We start from the raw sequence: 10,832 nt of genomic DNA on the forward strand, positions 1-10,832 counted from the left end.
ATGACAGCTCTGGTTTTAGCCAATTAAATACCATTTTCATTCACATATATCAGGCCCCGAAATATATCAGGCCCCGAAATAGGGGCGTTTGTTTTAGGAGGACTTCCTCCTTGGGTTTCTGTCTCCTCCACATTTATGTTTCAGCCAGGGCTTGGTGGTCTTTAGACACCTAGGGGTGGGGTTTTAAGCTGTGCTGGATGCTGGGGTCTGGGGACAAGTTATGACTCTGTAGAGTCCAGAGTGTGGTAGAGAGACAGAGAAACTTCATTATTCCTCTAATACGAACTGAGCTCGTCCTTGCTAAGTCTGGTCCCTGCCCTCAGGGAGGTTCCATTCTAGTGTGTGAAAACAGACAGTGAAATTCCATGGTTAAGTAATGTACTAAGAACTACGAACGATGACCTTTAAGAGCATCACAGTTGGGAACTGGATGGTCACATTGAAGCCACGTGCAAATGTTCTGGCCAACATCCTGTCTTCCTTTCAAACGTGATTGCTACAAAACGGGACACTCGAGATCATGAAAGCTGGCCAAACAGGTCTGCATTGGAAGCCTCCATCTTCCCATCTGTAAAATAGGATGATAACAATAATAGCCACTGCTTTATAGAACTGCAGGTTCTATAGAGGCAACGAGCTAACTCGTGGACACGCACAGTTCACAGTGCCTGCTGCAGAGTAGATGCTGGCAACTGTTCCTTGCTGGCATTGTAATTATTCCACGCCTGACCTGGCTCCCACGGAGCTGCAAGCTGGGCAAGGTCTCTATGAAGAAGAGCTGGCTTGACAAGAGGGCCAAAGAGGGGGCACTGAATGGCTTCCCGTCTGACAGCCCAGTGTTGAGATCAAGCACCCAGGCCAGGAGCAAAGAGTTGGCTTTCCACTTCCACTTCCTCCTGGACTCTCTGGGTCTCAGTTTTCTTACCTGTAAAATAGGAGAATGAGAGTTCCTGTGTCCAGTCTCTCCCTCCCTCTTCACATGGCCTTCTGTCTCTTCTTCTGTCTCTCTTTTTTTTTTATTTTTAAATTTTAATTGGAGGCTAATTACCATATTGTAGTGGTTTTTGCCATACATTGACACGAATCAGCCATGGGTGTACATGTGTTCCCCGTCCTGAACCCCCCTCCCATCTCCCACCCCATCCCATCCTTCAGGGTCATGCCAGTGCTCTGGCCCTGAGCACCCTGTCTCATGCATCAAACCTGGACTGGTGATCTATTTCACATATGGTAGTATACATGTTCCAATGCTATTCTCTCTCTTCTGTCTCTTGAAAGGACACTTGTCACTGGATTGAAGGCCCTCCTGGACGATCCAGGAGAATCTCATCTCGAGATTCTTAATGTAGTTACATCTACAAAGATTCCTTCAGGACACCCATGGTGGTCCAGTGGCCAAGACTCTGGATGCAGAGGGGCCCAGGTTCGATCCCTGGCCAGGGAACTAGATCCTACATGCCACACCTAAGAGTTCTCGAGCCACAACTAAAGATCCCACAGGCTGCAACAAAGATCAAAGATCCTACATGCTGCAAGTACAACTGGCGAAGCCAAATAAATATACATTAAAAAAATAATAATTTACATTTTAAAAAAAGACCCTTTTCACCAATGGACACGTCTTTGGTGGGGGGTGGGTGGCATCAATCACTGATTGCAGCTAGGAGGGCAGACACGGGCTCTCGGTCTCTGCAGATCCCTCACCCGGCGGCTAGCTCTTCAGGGATTATCACAGCACTAGCAGCCTTTTGGCCTGCGTAATTCTTTGTACGACGGGTAGCAGCCTCCCTGGCCTCTACCCACCAGATTCTATGAGCACACCGCACCCCATACCGCAGTGGTGATCGTCAAAAATATCCCCAGATGCTGCAAATGTCCCCTGAAGGCAAAACCATCCCTAGAAAAAGGCAAATACTGTACACCCATCCTCCAGAAATTCACCTTCGTCTGCTGAGGACTTTAGGAGCAAGCATCCCACACAGAGGTCTGTACAGCCTGAGGCCTGTGGTTGTTTCTGGGGCTGCCTTAACAAAGCACCGCAAACGGAGGCTGAAAACAGCAGGAATGTATAGTCTCACAGTGGTGGAGGCTGCAAGTCTGAAATCAAGGTGTTTCAAGGCCAGGTTTCCTCTCCCTTCCTCACCTCTCCTGGCTTCTGGTGGTGGCCAGCAACCCTGGGCATCCCTTGCTTGCAGACACATCACTCCAAGATCTGTCTCTGTCACCCTGCGGTCTGGCCCCCGTGTGTCTCTTCTCCTCTTGTAAGGACCCCAGTCATATTGGCTTAAGGCCCATCCTATGCCAGTACGAGCTCATCGTAACTAGTTATATCTGCAACAACCTTATTTCCAAAAAGTTGCTCAGTCGTGTCTGACGCTTTGTGACACCATGGACTATACGGAATTATCCAGGCCAGAATACTGGAATGGGTCTCCTTTCCCTTCTCCAGGGGATCTTCCCAACCCAGGGATCGAACCCAGATCTCCCACATTGCAGGCGGATTCTTTACCAGCCGAGCCATAAGGGAAGCCCAAGAATACTGGAGTGGGTAGCCTATCCCTTCTCCAGCGGATCCTCCCTACCGAGAAGTCAAACCGCGGTCTCCTGCATTGCAGGCAGATTCTTTACCAACTGAGCTATGAGGGAAGCCCAAAAAAGTGGACTCTAAAAAGAAATGTCACAAATTTATTTACAAGACAGAAACAGAATCACAGACATAGAAAACAAACGGATGGGGACTTCTCCGGCAGTCCAGTGGTTAAGAATCCGCCTTCCAATGCAAGGAATGTGGATTCAATCCCTGGTCGGGAAACTAAGATCTCACATACCACTGGGCAGCTGAGCCCACACACACAACTACTGAGCCTGCGCGCCACACCTAGGGAAGCCCAAGTACCGCAGTGAAGACCTAGAGGAGTCAAAAATGGTAAACATAGAAAACAAACTAATGGTTGCCAAACGGGAAAGGGGGAAGGTGAGATAAGCTGGGAGTTTGGAACCGGCAGATACACACTACTATCTATAAAACAGATAAACAGCAAGTCCTACTGTAGAGCGCAGGGAACTATATTCAATATCTTATAATAACCTATAATGGAAAAGAATCTGGAAAAAGAATAGACACATATATATTCTTTATATATTCATATATATCTATGTACAACCGAATCACTTTGCTGTACACCTGTAACTACCACAGCATGGTAAATCAACTATCAGCGCAGTTCAGTTGCTCAGTCATGTCCGGCTCTTTGCGACCCCATGAACCGCACTTCAACAACAACAACAACAACAACAAAATAGTGGCATTCTGAGTTTCTAGAAAAGATATGAGTTGGCAGAGCAGTATTTAATTCAGGACAAGGCCTTGAGAAGAACATGGAGTCCCTCCCCGTCTTTGGAGTGGGAACACCAAGGCCAGAAAAATAAGGTTACTTCTCTGGGGTGAGGTGTGAGACAGAGGGCACAGCTCAGATCTGTGACAGGATGCCTGACACCACACACAGCCTCCAGGGGTGTGTGGAACCAACGGGACCAGAGCTCTGACCCTGAGTCTGTAGCTAGCCCACTGCCCAGGTGCATCCCAACCTAAGGGGCATCCTGGGAGGGCCTCCCACCAACCCCTCTAGCTCTGTCCTTCTCAGGAATCTCTCCCTTCTTCCTACTGCCAGTCAGACCCAGTCACCCAAGGAGACGAGCCTTGTTGGTTAATTTTTTTTTTCCCCTTCAAAAAAATAAATTCATAAATGGCCCTTGGCAAGCTGTTTACTACCTGGTTTTAATGGCCTGTTTATTACCTTGAGCCTGCATCTGTTAACACGCCCCCTCGTCATTTTCCCTCATTAACTGTCAATTTGGAGGCCAATTTTGGCATTAACCATGCCTGGGCCTAAATGGCTGCGGACAGTTGGTTTTATGACCGAGCCTTGTCTTGGAAACACGGGACTTGTCGTCGAAGAAGGGCTGAGAACTGAGGGGTCTCTGCGGCAGGCAGCGGTGGGGCTGCTGGCAGAAGGTAAGGCAGGAGGGTCACCTGAAAGGTTGTTGTTGAATCCCGCTGGGCTCCAAAGAAGAACATCCTTTCTTCAGCAGCTGAGGGATGGCCGCATATTTAGAAGGAAGCTTATGGATTTCTCTGGTGGTTCAGTGGTTAAGACTCGGCACTTGCAGGGAGTCGTGGGTTTGATCCCTGCTCAGGGAACTAAGATCCTACCTGCTGGGTGGTGCAGCCAAAAAAAATATATTAAAGGAAGTTTATTTTCAAAACAATGAAAAGAATCTCTGATCAGGAAAAACCACACTCATGAATGCAGAAAAGCAATCACCTCTGTGGAAATGAACCCTGACAGCCACCTGATGGGGCTGAGGCTCATCTCCTGCTTCCCATCCATGCTGTCCCCAGCCTTGCCGGGAGCAGAGGGCACAGGAATGAGTGAGAGATGGCCCTGACCCGGAGAGCTCCTGTCCAAGGAGGAGAGACGGACGCGTCCACAGGTCATGACAGCTCATGAGCCGGGAAGCCCAGGGGAACTCAGGGCTGGGTGGGTGGTAGGAGGGAAGCGGAGGCCAGGTGGAAAACTCCTCAGGGCTGGTCAGAGATGGTTCTGCAGAGGCACTGACGAGAGCCTGGAAGGATGGGTTCTCACAGGCAGAGAGGAAGGTGGAGATGGAGAAGAACGTCGGGATGAGTGCAGCATCACCGTTATGCTTAAATCCCTCCATGGGTGCAGAGCAATGTGCAACCAGCATCCTGTGCACCCTCTCCCATCACCCCGAGTTCCAGCCACACCATCCGTAGTGGGGTGCACAGTGTACCCACGAATTCAGAGCCAGAACCTCAGAAAGTGACCTTATCTGGAAACAAGGTCTTTGCAGATGTCACTCGTGAAGGTGAGGTCTTACTGGAATAGGGTGGGCCTCAAATCCAATGACTGGTGTCCTCTGAAAAGAAAAGAGGGCACACAGGGACACAGGAAGAAGGCCTTATGAGGACAGAGGCAGAGGTTGGAGGACCTCCAAGGACCACCAAGGGTTGCTGGCAGCCCCTGGAAGCTAGGGAGGATCCGAGAAGAGTCCTGTCTCAGAACATGGGGAAGGACGCAGGGCCCTGCTGACACTTTCCAGGTTTCAGACCCAGCTTCCAGGCCACTGTGAAAACACACTCTGTTGCTTTAAGCCACCCAGTCTGTGGTTCTTTGTCATGTGACCCTAGGAGAGCCAAGACCATCCTCCTCTTCCCCCGCTCCAGCCCTGTAGGAAGGCTGCTGCTCCTCAGGGGCCTTCCAAACCCTCTTCATTGGCCAAAGAGTTCTGGGTTAACAGGGTAAGAGGAACACACACTTCTGATTTCGCTTCCTTTAAAAAAATAAAAAATTCCCCCCAGGTTAAAGAGATTTTTAAAGAAGACAGTTCACTAGGATGGGAGAAAAGGAGAGGAGGAAACCAGGAAAGCTGAGTCGCCCTGCACTCAGCTGGCTGGTTGTCCCTGGGGCTGATGCTCAACCTCCAGGGGCCCTCCAGAGCAGCCTAGGATCCCACCAGCAAGGTCCTGTGTGGTGCGCCCGGCTGCTACCCACATGCTCTTGACTAGGAGCGGGTGGAGCTCCTGCCGTTGAGGGCAGGGCCCAGGTTCAGCCAAAACACTCCTGTCACCCTATCACCCCCCACCATTCTGCTGTGACCTACTCCTGAGCATTTGCACTGGAAATATGGGTAGGACCCTTGTCTGCCCCATCCCTGGGTCACATGGCGACCCCCCCAGATGCCCCATGGAGATGCCTGCACCCCAACGTCCCCTCCAGGGAGCTTGGAGAGAAGCTGAAGTGAGTGCGTCCCAGAGACAGTGCCCAGCACTGAGCTTGCAGCAAGCGCAGGGCCCTTCCTTGGCATCAGATTCAAAACTAAACAATGTGTTGGGGAGATACCTACCCAGGTGGTAAAGCTAAACTCGAGGTGGATGCAGGATCTTCAGGTGTAGGGGAGGAAATGGGGAACTTGCACTGACACAGGGCCTCAAAAGCAGCCCTCCTCCAGCTCTGAGTTGCACGCGAGTCGCCTGGTTGTATGGGCCTGGAGGGGCGGGCGATGCTGTCTTTCCAGCTAAACCCCGGGTGAGGCTGATGCTGGTCGGGGACCAGGCTGAGAACCAAGGCTCTAAGTTACTGGTAACATTCAATTTCTCAGCCGGAGTAGAAGTAAATGGGCGTGCATTTTCTTTAAACTAGATGTACATATTTTATGCTCTTGAGTACATTAGCTATGTCTCAGAATCTATTTATTTTTAAATATTTATTTGGCTGCACCGTGTATCAGTTGCATCATGTGAGATCTAGTTCCCTACCCAGGGATGGAACCCGGGCCCCCTGCATTGCAAGTGTGGAGCTGTAGCCACTGGACCACCAGGGAAGTCCCTATGCCTCAGAATTAAAAACAAAAGCACAAAAATCTTCTCCTAGAAGCCCTCCTTACCCTTCTCAGGCTGTGCAAGGCACACCTGGGCTCCTGGCACACTTCCTCCAGGGGTTACAAATTCCAGCCTCTAAAGGGACCAGGCAGGTGACATTCCCCCACTGAAGCTACATGCATCCAACATGCCAGCTACAAAGAGAGGATGAACTGTTGTTGATAGGAATGTGAGCCCAGAACTGCCAGATCTAGCTTTTCAAGAGAAGTTGAATAGTATTCAGGTTTTTTGTGTGTAGAATCTGATTTTCTTCCCCCAAGATATCATGGGCTGGAAGGGGTCTGTGCGCTGCTGTGGCTTTGACCCAGTTGATATGTTCACATGGTCCCTAAGCACATCTCGGGTCTTTGGTAAAGGGGCTTGTCTGTAATCTGGATGGTCTTGGCATCAACAAGGACAATAATAAAAGCAAGCACTTAGGCAACAGCTACTCCTTGGAGACAGGTACAGCCCCGATTGCTTCACATGTATTAACTCATTTAATCCTCACAAATTGTGTGCTAGGCACTGTGCTAAGCTCTTTAGATTTTTTTTTTTTTTTTTAGTATTTATTTATTTGGCTCTGCTGAGTCTTAGTCTCAGCATGTAGGATCTAGTTCGCTGACCAGGGATTGAACACCAGACTCCCTGCATTGGGAGGATGGAGTCTTAGCCACTAGACCATCAGACACATCGCTAGATATTTTTATCTGATAGAATCCTTGCAAAACTGCTCTGAAGCTTCTGTTGGCTCCCATTTTAGATGTAAGAACAGCTGAGTCTCAGAGCAGCCATGTGCCTCAGGTTCCAAAGGTGGAAGAGGGTAAGGCTTGAGCTGGGATGTGAGCCCGGGGTCACCTTCCCAACCTCTGTGCCAAGTTACACACAACCACTCAGCATAACCATTGTGCTCAGCTGACTGACAGGTCTGTGGAAGAAGTACGATTCCTACCTACTCCAACAAGCCAGTGACCTTGAGCGAGATATACAACTTCTCTGTAGCTTTAGTTTTCACAGCTGCAAGATGGGCATAAGAACAGTGCCTACTTGGGTCCTAGGAATGGAATGAAGACTAACTTGGAAAAAATGTGCAGTATATTTAGCTCAGATTCTGGGCTCAGTGCGGGTCAAACGGCAGCAAATTTCATCACTGTGATCATCTATTTTATGGATGTCAATTTTTATTGTGACCATAGTGTGTAATTCCTCAGTGGTCCCTTCCATCTATCATAGCCCTAATGGAAGCTTCAATGCTTTGGCCACCTAATGCGAAGAGTCGACTCCTTGGAAAAGGCCCTGATGCTGGGAAAGACTGAGGGTAAGAGGAGAAGGGGGCAACAGAGGAAGAGGTGATGGGATGGCATCACTGACTCAATGGATATGCGTTTGAGCAAACTCCAGGAGATAGTGAAGGGCAGGGAAGCCTGGCATGCTGCAGTCCATGGGTCGAGAAGAGTTGAGTACAGCTGAGCAACTGAACAGTAACAGCTGTGTGTGTTGTGACGTATTCACTTGCTTCTCCGTTGGGGTTTGGAAGTCAGTTTACCCAGGGAAAAACAGCTGGTTAAACGTTGATGACAACTGAAAAGGGAAGACTGTGGAGAAGGGGAGGAGCGAAGAGGGAGGCAGGAGAAAGGAACTGAAAGCACAGCAGCTGTCACTGGGTCTCCCAAGGGAGGAGGAGCCCACGGAAATTGACTGAGCACCGACTGTGTGCAAGGCTTCAGATTACCCAAGTGACACAGGTCATATCTCATCACATCCTGGGGGGAGGGGAAGGTGTTATCACCCCACTTTTGCAGGAGAGGAATCTGATGCTCAGCGTTTCTCAACCTGCCTGAGGTCACCCTGCTGGCCCCAGGCAGGAATGCTCCTCTATCTGACATCTCCGTTTGCAAGCTAGATCGCTGGGACTCAGTGGCTCAGAGGGTAAAGCATCTGCCTACAGTGTGGGAGACCTGGGTTCGATCCATGGGTCGGGAAGATCCCCTGGAGACGGACATGGCAACCAACTCCAGTACTCTTGCTTGGAAAATCCCATGGACCGAGGAGCCTGGTAGGCTACAGTCCACAGGGTTGCAAAGAGTCGGACATGACTGAGCGACTTCACTTTCACTTTTCACTTTCACTGGGACTCTGGAAAAGCTTCTGCCGGGGTGCTCATAGTGCTGCAGGCCATAGGGTCACAAAGAGTCGGACTCGACTGAACGACTGAAAACAATGGCGCTCTTGATGCTCATCTGCCACTCCTTCCCCTTCTTTGTCCTTCAGGGCTCCCAGCTCACTGTAAGACCCAGCTCGACCCAGTTCCAGAAGCTGTTAACTCATCACTGGGCAGGGACCCCACCCCGACCATTGATAAAAATCGCCCTTCCTTTCTAAAATACTTTGCCTATATCTTAATCCCGTTAATATAATCCTGTCGTGTCCAACTCTTTGCAACCCCATGGACTGTAGCTCACCAGGCTCCCCTGTCCATGGGATTTTCCAGGCAAGAATACTGGAGTGGGTTGCCGTTTCCTTCTCCAGAGGATCTTCCCAACCCAGGGGTTGAACCTGGGTCTCCTGCATTGTAGGCAGATGCTTTATCATCTGAGGCATTAGGGAAGTCCAATATAATTCTAGAAGGCAATAAAAACAGACTTTTGATTTTCCTATTTACAAAACAGTTTTGCTTATCTCCCATAAATCGTCCGGCAACACTCCCTGTCCTAACCTGATTCTCTTCAGCAGGCTACCCACAACCTGTCGGGAAGCAGAGTTGTTGCCCCCACTTGGAAACCTTCCTCAAAGCAAAAGGGCTCCATTTCTTCAAGTCAGAGGACTCACGTTTTTAACTTCCTCCTAGGACAAAACTCAGAGATCACCAAAAAGCAGAAGTACCACTCTACTAGTACCTCATAGGATGGGAGGATTCCTTTATCAGAATGGTTTCTGTAAGGCTGTTTGTCTTTTTCCTCCTTGGATTACAGGAATTCTGTATCCTGGATGGTAATCCTTTGTTTATTAAAGAGAGTCCATTGTCTCCTTCCAGTTTGTGGTTTGTTTGTTGAAGGTGAATTTGAACAACAGTTCTAGATTTTACTAAAGTTGTGTATTTACCAATCTTTCCTAGCACTGTTCTTAAATCTCTTTAAGAAATAAGAAAATACTTCCTTACCTGGAAGTCATGAGAGTATTCTCTATTATCTCTTAGCAGTTTTTAAAGCATATATTTCTTAAAATAAATAAATATACTGTATCTTTCTTATGTACGCCTTTATCTAGGTCTAGTTTTCCTAAGGGACAGCATGGGGTGAGGATCTATTTGTTTTTTCCCTCCTATGGATACCAGTCACCCCAGCGTCTTACAGACTAGTTCTTCCTCTTGCTGGTGGCCTGAAATGCTGCTTCAGTCAGTTATCAGGTTACTGAGTGTGCTTGGGTTTCTTTCTGAGTTTTTTTTTTTTTTTTTCTGCTTCACTGGTCAGTTTCTCTGTGCCAATAACACACTGCCATAATCCCCATAGTTTAATAATAAATCTCCACATCTTCTGGGCGAATCGCCCCACTTCATGCTTCTTCAGGAATGTCTTGGCTTTTCTTGGGTCTTTGTTCTTCCATATAAATCTTCGAATCGGCTTGTTCAGTTCCTTTAAAAATCCAGTGGGGATTTTGATTGGCATTGTATTAAGTCTATGGCTCAATCTAGGGATATTTGAGACCTGGGACATATCAAATCTTCTGGTCATGAACTGAAAACCTTCCTCCATTTATTTATGACCTCTTTAATGATTTTTCTCTAAGAGTATATACTTTTCTCTATAAAAGTCTTCCACACTTAAAAAATAATTATCTGTAGGGGTCTCATAGCTTTTCTTTTGTTGCTATTACAAATAAAATCATTTTTGAAACTTACATTTTCTCTTTCAAGTTAATATATTTTCTTTTTCATTAAACGACTTTTTTAGATTTTTAAATTTTATAGACAACTTTTAAAGGTTACTTTCCATTTACAGTTATTACAAAGTATTGGCTATATTTTTCATGTTCTAGAATATAATACGTCCTTGAGCCTACCTTACACCCAATAGTTTGTACCTTCCATACCCCCAGCCCTATACTTCCTCTTTCCCCTTCCCCACTCGTAACCACTTGCTTTTAAAAACAAACAAACAAACCAACAAAACCTTTTTATTTTACATTGGAGTATAGGTGATTAACACTGTTCTGATGGTTTCAGGGGAACAAGCAAAAGGACTCAATCATACATACACATGTACCCATTCTCCCCCAAACTGCCCTCCTGGCCAGGCTGCCCATAACATCGAACAGTTTCACATGCTGCCCAGCAGGTAGAAACCACTAGCTTGTTCTCCGTGACCTGCTTCTTTTCTGCTATATTCACCAG

This window comes from Oryx dammah, unplaced genomic scaffold, assembly GCF_014754425.2.
Source record: "Oryx dammah isolate SB20612 unplaced genomic scaffold, SCBI_Odam_1.1 HiC_scaffold_16, whole genome shotgun sequence".
NCBI lineage: Eukaryota > Metazoa > Chordata > Mammalia > Artiodactyla > Bovidae > Oryx > Oryx dammah.